Genomic DNA, 11,329 nt, shown 5'->3' with positions numbered 1-11,329 from the left:
CCCCAGCAACCCGGGGGTGCTGGTGGATGAGAAGCGCAAGGCGAGCCAGCAACGTGTGTGTGAGCAGCTCGGAAAGCCGACCACATCCTGGGCTGCACCCCAAGCAGCGAGGCCAGCGGGTGAGGGAGGGACTGTCCCTGCTGCCCCCACAGCGCTGCCCTCGGGGGCTGCTCGGGGCTGCTGGAGAGGGGCCAAGGGGGTGTGAAGGGGGCTGCAAGGAGCTGGGGAGGGACTTTACCAGGACACGCAGTGCTCGGATGAGTGGGGTGGTTTTAAATTAAAAAAGGAGGGATTGAGACGAGGTATTAGGAAGAAACTCTTTACCATGAGGGCGGTGAAGCCCTGCACAGGCTGTCCCCGCAGGATCGACCCCAGGGGGGTGCCGGGGCCGTCCTGGGGCTGGATGCGCCCGGAGCGGCCGAGCCGCGGGGAGCGATCGGGGCCGGCCCCCGGCTGGGGCTGGGCTCGGGGCGTCCCCGGCTCCCGGCCCTGCAGTCCGTGGGTCGCCCACTGGGTGTCACGCGTGCTCCACCGGTGACAGCGACAGGGAGAGGCCGGGGGAGGGCCGGGAGGTGGGGGCGAGCCGCGGCCGGGGGGAGCCGCCTGCGTTTCGCCGTCAGGCAGGGGGTGGGATGGAGCACCGACGGCCTTCCTCCTCCTCCTCCTCCTCCTCCTCGCTCTGCTCTACGTCCCCCCCGCTCCTGGCAGGGCCTGAAGCCACCCACGGTCCCCTCCTTGGCCGCCCCGAGCCCTGCCAGGGAGGGGGGGACAGGGCGGGGACAGCTCTGGGTGTCACCGTGCAGCTGGATGCTGCCGGTGGGCATCTCCTCCGTGCCCCAACGCGGGGCATCTGCTGCCACTTTGGGGGCTTTGGGCAGCAGGGAAATGTTTTGAGAGGCAGGAGGGGACGTTCTGCCCCCCATAACGCCCAGCACACCCAGGGTATCAAGCCCTGTTGGGTCACTTCCCTGTCCCCAGGGGCTGGCATGGAGAAACACTGCAGGACAAGGGGACAGTGGTGGGACAGCCTTGTTGGAGCACTGTCCCCTGCTTGGGGTTCAGGTGGCTCACACAGGCTGCTGGGGGAAGGTTCAGACACCTCTCCCTGCCCTCCTCCCCTCGTGGAGTCAGCTCCCCTTCACCTGTGTCCCCAGCTGGTGAAAGAGCCAGGGCAGCACCCACAGTGGTGGGTCCACCTCCTGCTGGCATGGGCAGGGCTGCGGGTCCCAGCAGAGATGGGTCACTGGGTGATGTGTCACCAAGCCTCCTGAAGTAGCTGTGCACCTCTGTGCCACCCCTCGGCATCCTACAGCTGATGCAGGGCCAGGGCAGGTCTCTCCCCAGACAGCTCCTCCTGTGCAGGTGGCCTGCGAGGTGTCCCCATCCCTGGCTGTCCCCCTGTACCCAAATCCCTTCTCTGCTCAGCTCCACCCCGGCTTTCCCAGCCCCACAGCTGCTGTGCTGAGCTGCGTTTGCACCACACCCCGGCTGGGCATCAGGGTGATTTAAGAGGCGTGTGAAAAACATCGTTATTTTTCCCCCTTTCAGCCGCAAGTCAATGCTTGGGGAGAGATGGTTAATTATCTCCGTCACCCTCCTAAATCTCTTCACGAGAGGATTTGGCTGCAAATCTCCACGTTGTTTTGAAGTTATTGGCCCGCATGGTGCCCAGCGGCACCAGGACCAGGCAGGATGCAGGGACATGGGACAACCAGGGCCACCCCAGGGCGATGTCTCCGTGCCGTCCCCATCCCCAGCTCCCTCGGCCACCCGCTCACCCCCACCCCCTAAGCCTCACTTTCTCATGCAAAGCCAACATAGCGCCGAGATACGCCGGAACAAAGTGCCACCTTCCCGATAATGCCATTTATTGGACTAGGTGACACGCAGGCTTTAGGGGATAGCAGGAGAATCCTCTCGGCTCAGCCGCAGAAAGGATTTCCACAGCCCTCCCGGCGGCTTGTCAGCGCGTCCCCGAGGAGTTATTACCTCCGACTGCTGGGAGCTGGATGCGTCCCTGCCCCCTGTTTGCTGCTTTGCAAAGATTACGCCGCCTTTGAATAAGCTCCGTGCAGCGCGGCTGCCGACGCATCAGACAGGGGCTAATCAGAAAATGAGCAGGGGAAGGAAACTTGGTGGCAGGAACTTATCTGCGGCGCGGGCGCGCTGTGCCAGCTGCTGCTGCTCCCGCGCCCAGCCCCGTCCGCCAGCAAAACCAGGAGAAATTTCCCCGAGATTTCAGCGCTGAAGGCTGCTGCAAACGTGCGGTGTGGGGAGCTGTGCAAGCACACCTGAGTGCACAACAAGCAAACACAGGCTGTGCATGTGTGCGCCCATGCTTGGTGCAAACATATCTGTGCATGAGTGTCCCGTGCAGGCATGGGTGTGCCTCATGAGTGTGCACGCACATGCAGACGTGTGTATATAGATTCACACGTGCACGTGCATCTCTGTGTGCACACAACTGCTTGTGCACACACTCACACTTGCATAAATGCACCTGCACATGCATGCACTTGCACACTCATGCTCCTGCCCACGTGAGCGTGCATGCAGACACACACATGGCCACAAATGGGTACCGGGGCTCCTCTCCCATCGCTGGCAGAGCAGTGACTGAGCCCACCACTGCCCTGCCACTCAGGGATGGGTGCTGCACCGTGGTGACCTCTGTCCCCATCCCGCAGTGCCACCATGGGCAGCCCCAGCAGCACTGCAGGACACCCCTGGGTGTCCCCCCCTCCTGCCCTGTGCCCTGTGGAAGGGAGCAGGGCTGGGATGGTGAAGGTGATTAAAATGCACCATTTGCTTTATTTAAGCACAACCGTCGTCGGGGAGAGTTACAGGGCACTGAGCTAGAAAATAGCATTTACAACCCCGCCTCCCGACACCCGCAGCCCTGACCCTTGCGGACTTCATTACCACCATGGCCCTGCCACCTCGGAGGCACTGAGGGCAGGGAACAGGGGCGGTGCTGGGAGCCCCAAGGCCGCTGCATTTTGGGGACAGACAGTCCAGCTGCTGCATCAGTTGTTCCAATTCACTTTTCCGACCCCTTGGGGTGCCACTGGCTCTGTCCCCACTCGAGGCTCGTGCCCACATGTGGCTGATTCGGGCAGGTGCCGAGCATCCACACCTACAGAAAAACAATAGCATTTGGTAGCCGGCGAGGAACCGGGGGGAGAAATGTTCTCCCAAACAGATTGAAACGATGCCGTGATCAGGAACAGATGCTGGAGAAGGGGGGAGGCAGGTGCATGGTGCTGCACGGGGCCAGCTCCAGCGGCTCCCACTGCACGGGTGGGGAACTGGGGAGCACCCACCTGCCCCGTGGAGGGCTCTGGGGACACACAAAAGGCTCCCTCCTGCCTTTTGCCCCTGCCTGGGCTGGAAGACAGTGCTCGTGGCCCTTTTTAACCCTTTGCGTGGCCCCACCGCCTGCGCCGCGTGACGCCTGAGCCCCCGTCACCCGCAGGGGATCCGGCGGGCGGCAATCGGCAGGCGCGCGCTGCGGAGCGGCGCTTTTCTTCTCTAATCTTCTTATTTCATTTTAGCATTTACAATACAGCCAGCCGGTAATCCTGACATCAAACACGCCACGCGGCACTTTCAAGCTGCACCAGCGTCAGGCTGCACGAGCGCTGGCAGGAGCTGGCAGCTCCGACGGCTGGAGATAACAGGCAGGAGGAAGGCGAGGGAAGCGGCTCCCGTCCTGCAGAGCCTTTCCCTTGGGGCCACCCACAAGGTGCCCTCCTGGGGACGTGGAGCTCTCCTTTGGGGTGCCCTGGGTGGTGGGACATGGGGGCTGGAAGCTTTTGGAGCCAACCTGCAGCTGGAGCTGGGGCACGGTGGGGATGGGAATGTGATGCGGGTGCAGGGATGGGCACGGGGTGTGGGTGCAGGGATGGGGACACAGCACAGGTGCAGAGACAGGGACCTGGTGTGGATGCAGGGATGCTCCCCGTCTCCACTGGGAAGGCATGTGGGGACAGCTTTGGCTGGGGGGCAGTGCTTGGTGTTACCCGACAGCACCACCAGCAATGGGACACGGCAGTGCCCCAGCACCATGGGTGCAGCCCACAGGTCCCTCACCTGCAGCTGAGCGCCCCACAAACCAACTATCCTGCAGAGTGAACCCCTCTGGAACAAACCCCAAGCTGCACACTTGGGTCCCCTCCTCTTCCTCAGCCCCTGCCCGTTGGGATGGCGATGTCACCGCCCATGTCCCCATGTGAGCCCCGTGTCCCCCAGCCCCTCGCTTGGTGCACGTGCTGCAGACACCCCGAGGAGCAGCTTCGGCACTAATCCCTGCCTCGGTCTTCGGGATTTAATCAGCACTGAAGCACAATGCTTTTTATCTTCCCTATGGCCGAGAAGAGCTGAGACTCAACAGGAATTCATTTCCCTAATTAGCATCTCTGGCAAGGCCTCCCTCCTGCGCACCTCCCACCCTGGGGACGCCTCCCCGCAGGATCCGGCCCCTCAGGCCCCCACCCGTGGGTGCTGGGGCTGCAGCGTTGGACCCAGCACCCATGGGCCCTGTGCGGCGGTGGCACGGCGCTGGGCACGGGTGTCGCGGTGACGGGGAGGCTGACAGGGAAGATGAATGGTTTTAATCACGCCGCTTACAGGGCACCAGCTGAAGTTTCGTGTAAGTTATGATAGCGACAGTTTGCACGAAAATTGTATTTCCAGGCTTCATTGACTGGCTTAATGAGAATCTTTACGTGTCAGATATTAAATTAAGAAATTAAAGAGCTGTTGCGGTGTGTATAGACTCCTTCCCTCGCACCGAGCTGCTGCTTCCAGATCAATCAGGAACGCGCCTCTAGAAAAGATGGGAGAAGCCTTTGATTTTCTGTCACTGGGGAAGTGAATCTAATCCATGCTGGCACCTCGTTCATGTTTTATTAAAAGGAGGAGGAGGTGGGTGCTGGCCCCCTCCTGTGCCCACTTGTCACCCGTGTCGCCGGGCGCCAGCGTCCTGGTGATGTTCTGCACCCGGGGACAGGAGCTGGACCTTGGAGGCTGGGTTTGACCTGAGCCCCCTGCTCCTTTTGATCTTCCCCCAGATTTCTGCTGGTGACATGAACCAGGACAAAACGGTGCCAGCCCTGCTTCCACCGTGCCCGCACCCCGCTCCCCAGCCACAGGCAGGTGGGGACACGGGGACACGGCTGCTGCTGCAAGCTGTCTGTCACGGCAAGACAAATCCCCCCGGCCCCCCAGCACGCCATCCATCTTCTGCTCCTGTGCTGGCTCCGGCTCTCCTTGTGCGGGGAAAGTTGGAGTAAACAGCTTCATTCAGTGCTAATGTGAGCGGAGATGTCGTTGGCTGTGTCAACTATTGATTTGCCTCGCTACGGCCCCATCACTCACTCGGGTTTTTCATTTTTTGATATTACACTCGGAAGGGGTGAAGCTCCACGCACTGGGCTCAGTGTGCCTGTACCCAGGCTAGCAGTGGCCCAGGACCCCGGGTCTCCAGGGAAGGTCCCTCACCGAGGCTGTTCCCACCCTCTGCTGTTCCGAAAAAAGCTTCCAGCAAAAAATTCTCCACTCACAGGAGAGGATAAAGACAGATGCTGCATGAAACCTGGGATGCCCTGCATGGCGAACACCATCTCCCTTTTTAATTCCCTCTCTCCCTAAGGGGTGGGTACACAGATTTGTGCGTAGTGCTGCTCACACTACTGCAGCTGGGAAAAGGTCCTCAAATCCCTCATTGCACCGAGCAATCGTTTGAGGGATGCGACAGCAGCCCAGTAGCAGGATGGGCACACATCTGTGCACACTCACACATGATCCTTGCACATCTGGGACACACACATCCTCCCCAGGTAGGTTTTGGGGTGATGTGAGCAGAGCCAGGCTCTGCAGGGTCAGGCCAGAATCCCCATATGGGTGGTTTGGGATGTGCTGGTGCCTTGTGAGCCCTTCAAGGGCGTCCATGTGCTCCTGACCCGCAGCTGTGTGCCCGATGGAGGTGATGGGTCTGAGAGCACTGCATGGGTGTGTTTGTGTGCTTCAGGCTGGGTGTGCAAGCACACGTTCCCAGGGAAGTGTGTATCGGTGTGTGTGTGATGTGTATGAGCACCTGGGCACATCTTGGTGCCGAATGCCCCCAGAGCAAGGGATGTGTACACATGTGAGTCTGCGTGCACCAGCAGCGTGCACAAGGGATGTAGGATGTGTGCACAGCTCCGTGCGTGCAGCTCCCTGCTGGGTGCATGCAGGATCCGTGTGCACGCTGGGTGTGCGTGTTTGTGAGTTATACCGTGTGCAAACGATGCAGGTTTGCAGAGCACAGGGTTTGTGCTTGTGTTTGTATGTGTGTGTGTGTGTGTGTACACAGGTGTGTATGTGCATGTGTGCACGCTGAGGCATGGCATGGGAGGTGGCTGGACCATGTCGGGTGGCTTTCTGGCTTCCAAAGTGCAGGTGACAGCGATGGAAGCCCATCATCTGCTGTCCCTCCCCGATGTCCACAGCCCTGCTGCACCAGGAGGTCACCAGGGACTGTCACACCCCGTGCCCACAGTGCCACGGGGGCTGCGGTGCTGCTGTGCTCTCAGGGCTGGGGACAGGGGATGGGGACAGGCAGGGACAGTGGCAGGCACTGCCACACCCCTGCCCACACGCAGCCTCCTGCGCCTTGCCCCGTTTGCATCCCTGTCCCTGCAGGGTGGCACTGCCCGGGTGGGTGCCCGTGGGGATTGGTGACAGCGTGCAGCCTCCCTGCCATCCCCACAGCACCGTGGTGTGAAGCCACCTGCCTGCGGGTGGCCGGGGGGTCCCTACAGCCCCAGGGGTGTCCCCAGGGCTGGCTGCAGCCTGAGTGACAGCCTGTCCCACTAATGAGCCCCCGTACGGGGCGGCAGGGCTGACACCTGCAGCCACCTCCTCGGGCCATCCCTGGGGGCTCGGAGCCACCAGGCACTGCCGAGAGGTCCTGGCTGGGGGGAAGAGGGGGCTGATGCTGCGGTGGGGCACCCCCATTGTGCCACAGCAGCACCTCTGCCTCAGCACCACCAGTCCTGCAGCGTCCTCTGCCTCAGCATCGTTCCTGGAGCACCCCCCTGCAGCTCAGCACCTCTGCACCGCTGTGGCTGCACCCTGGTGCCAGCACCCCCCCGTCTCCCATCACCGTCCCTTCCCTTGAAGGCACACACGCCTAATCTGCTCGTTAGCCTATCCCGTCATCTAAAACCAATATGCAGGTGAATTCTGGAGATAATTAATTGATCCATTAGATAGAGAACTGCCTGTGCTCGTGGCACTGCATGCACACGGAGGGGAGGCAGTGCCAGTGTAGCTGCCCGCGCGCCAGTTCCAGCTCACAGCGAGCGGGTGCTGCAGTTCACACCCGGTCATGGTCATGGTGTGCACTCAGCCGTGCACACCCAGCCGTGCACACCCAGCTGTGCACACCCAGCTGAATGCAGTGCATACCCAGCCGTGCACACCCAGCCATGCACACCTGGTTCTCTTGGGTGCACACCCAGCTGTATACGGTGCACACCCAGCTGTGCACACCCAGCTGTATGGGGTGCGCACCCAGCTGTGCACACCCCTGTGCACTCCCTATGCCTGCCCACTGCTGCGGCGGGCACACGCTGAGCCCCAGAACTGCACACACCACGGTGTCCCACACCCCAGTTCCCACCCAGTTTTCTCACCAGCCACAGGGTCACAGTGGAGGGGACAGCCACCATCCAAGGTGACACCAGCAGCTGGGGCCGGGGTGCCAGCTCCCTGGAGCATGCCCATGCACTCCTGTCTCTCTGAGCGGGGTGGGCTCAGCATCCTCATGGAGCAGCGCCTGGGTGCCCCAAGCAGGAGGATGAGTACCCCGGCGGGCAGGGTGGGTGCCGGGGGGGCAGGTGGGCACCGCAGGGAAGTAAATAACGCAGCAAAACACGTGTCTGCCACCCCCCTCCTCCACCGACTTTGAAAAGCAACACATTACCCTGATCTCCAGACATGAGTTTTTGTCACCAAACAGGGTGATGAGGAGACTTTGAAGCAAATACAAACACCGGGAAAGGGAATACATAAGAAGGGAGTCGCGTGTTCTCTTCAGAAAACAATTGCGGTGTCAAACCCTCGGAGCAGCTCTGCGGAGGGGGAGCTGCTAACCAGGAACCTGACAGCCACGAACACGGGAAATTATCATCAAAATACAGACATCCTCCCCTTGCTGACAGCACTCCTTCCCACGCTGGGCACCCTGGGTGACCCTTCCCTGCTTCCCACTGCACCTCATGAACCCTGGGTCCTGCAGTGGCGTTGCTGTCCCTGCTGGAGACGCGGTGCCCAGACCTCCTGCACTACACCCCATTTCTGCAAAAGCTTTTGGAGATGGGGAGCAAAATGCTGCAGGGGCAGCAGGTGGGGGAGGACAGGGATTTGGGGTCCAGCGCCCTCCCACCTGCAAACAGCTGCTGGCCCTTTGCACACACTCGTGTGCATGCGGACTTGAAACCTGCAAAGACAGCTTGCAGACCTGCATGCACCTGCCCTGCCTGTGCCCTGCATGCAGACAGCTCGCACACCTTGCACAAGCACCCACGCTTTGCACGCTCCTCCTGCCTTATGTGTGTGCTCACACCTTGCACAGGCTCTCATATTTTGCACATACACTCATACCATAACTCACACCTTGCACACCTCTCCCCCGCTGTCCTGCACATGCCCTGCCTGCGTACTGCCCTTCTCCCTGACACCCTCCTTGAAGCAGAACACATAAATATATATCTGTGTGTGGAGGTAAAGGCAGCACTATATATAGCACGGAAGATGGGATCATTCTATGGCAGGGCTCTCTCTGTGTCTGCCAGCTCCTGATGGATTTTTCTTGGGCATTTTGGATGTCTGAGGCAGCCGGGGTTCTGCCTTGGAGGGCCTTGGTGGCAGCGGGGACAGGGGGTGGGCACCTCCATGCGTCACACGGCCACCTCGGTGCCACCAGATGCACGTGCACTCATGCTCTGCACGTTCAGCACGTGCATGCCCACCCCGTGCACTGCCGCAGCACGTGCACGCGCACCCCTGCACGAGCATTCCTGCCCTGCTCATGCACAGGGTGCACACGCAGCCCTTGCACAATTCTTCATGCCTTGCACACCCTTGCACACATGCTTATCTCTCCCTCATGCACCTGTGGCCTGTGTGTACGTTCCTGCCCTTGCACTTGTGCACTTTGTACCTGTGCTCTGCCACTCAGTCACACTTTGCACACACACCAGTAGCCCCGTGCCCTCAGACCCTAAACCTTGCTCATGCACACCCTACCCATGCACGCACCCTACCGTTGCATGCACCCTACCTATGCAAGCACCCTACCCATGCACAGCCCTGCAGATTCCTCTCCCAAATCTCTGCTCATCCCTGTCCACCCCCACATCCGTCTGTCCGTCTGTCCGTCTCCCCGTGCCCAGTGCCGGGCACCCTTCTCCTCCTGCTTTATCTTCGTCTCCCAGCTGCTCTCGCCCCTCCCCGCTGCAGCCCCTGTCCCTCCTTCTCCCCACTCTCTCGCCGTGGTTATCACTGCCTCGCACACATCCCTCCTCCCCGCTTCTGCTCAGCCTCCTGCACCTCACCGTGCTTCCCTTCTCTTCACCCCACCACCCGTCCCCTCCATCCCCAGCTTCCTCTCCTCTCCATCCCTCCCTCATCCCACCCCACCACGGTCCAGCCTCCACGCTGCCTGCCCTGTCCCCTCGCCCCCATGCCCCTCGTCACCTCCGCATCCCTGTTTGACGCCGCTGCTGCAGCCTTCAAAGTTTCCACCGGAGCTGGGCTGCGGGAGGCGGGGAAGGCTGCGCCTCGCTCCCAGCCCCACGACGCCGCGCTGCCACTCCGAGCGCTCCCGCCTTATGAATTTTACATTATTACCCACTTTAAAGTATATAAAATAACTAGTCATAAATTATTGAGGGGAAATTTAAAATACTACAAATGTTTATAAATGTTTATCAAGAGGTCTTCAGAAGTGAGCTGGCGCAGCCTGCGCGGCTTCCCGCGGCTGGCAGGAGCGGGGGGACAGCGTGGCCCTGCCCGGGGAGGGGGGGGCTCATGGGACCCCCAGGAGGAAATCAGTGCTGGCTCCCAGAGCATCCTTAATTCATGTCCCCGTGGATGGCAAGGAACAAATTTTCATCCACGCCGTTTCCTTCTGCCAGCGGTGCTTCCCATCGCCTGCTGTTGTGTGACCCTGCCGAGGGGACGTGTCCTGTCCCACCGGGGGTGTCTCCTGACTTTCTGTGGACGTGTTCTGTCCCAGCACACGGGGTGGGGATCTGTCCCCTGGTCAGGCTGACATGCTGCAGGTGGGACACCGATGACATCCCTGGTGTCCCTGGTGCTGGCTGAGCCTTTGCACAGCTTCTGTGTCTGGTGGTGTGGTGAGAGCAGCGGTGGCACTGAGATGTGCTGGGGAGCCAGTGGTGTGCAGGAGGGGACACATGCAGCATGGGTCCTGGGCTGTGTGGCGACCAGGCAGGGCACAGCTCAGGCACCAGCCTTGGAATGGGCTGGCATGGGCCAGCCACACGTGTACAGCCCATGCACAGCCACACACATGCTGTCCTGCAGCTCTCAGTGCCTCCTGGAAAGCACAGCACCACCAAGCCTGGGCAGTTTGCACAGCACGGCATGGCACAGCACGGCATGGCGGGGCAAGGGGCAGCGTGGCACGGCACTGTATGGTCCAGCCCTGCAGGGGTGGCACCGCTGAGCCTGGGCAGCCTGAATGGCATGGCACGGCACAGCACAGCACAGCAAGGATGAAGCTGTGGAGCTAGGGCAGCCTGCGCAGCACAGCATGGCACAGCCTTGCGGGGATGACACCTCTGAGCCTGGGTGACCAGTGTGGCACAGCAGAGCATGCCATGGCACAGCAGAGCACAGCACGGCACAGCACAGCATGGCATGGCACAGCAGAGCATGGCACAGCACAGCATGGCATGGCACAGCACGGCACAGCATTGCAGGGATGGCACAGCCCAGCATGCTGCCACTGCACGGTGTGTCCCGATCTCCCTCCTGCCCATCCCAAAGGAGCAGCAGGAGCAGGACCCGCAGCATCAGCGCGCTGGGTGCAGGCGCAGGAGAAGCAGTGACGGGGACAGCCGTGTCCCCGCGCAGGACACAAGTGCATGCGGCAGGGACATGTGGCCATCCCAGAGCTTCCACCAGGAGCTGCCAGCAGGGACTGTGCTGAAAGTGCCGCCTGATTGGGGTAATCATGGGAGCACAGAGTGCATTAGCTGCGAAGGTTTATAAAGGGAAATTAAAATAAAATTGGATGTGACAGAAAAGTACATGG

The sequence above is a fragment of the Netta rufina genome (genome assembly GCF_964035555.1).
Source record: "Netta rufina genome assembly, chromosome: 14".
NCBI lineage: Eukaryota > Metazoa > Chordata > Aves > Anseriformes > Anatidae > Netta > Netta rufina.
This window is presented reverse-complemented; position numbering follows the sequence as displayed.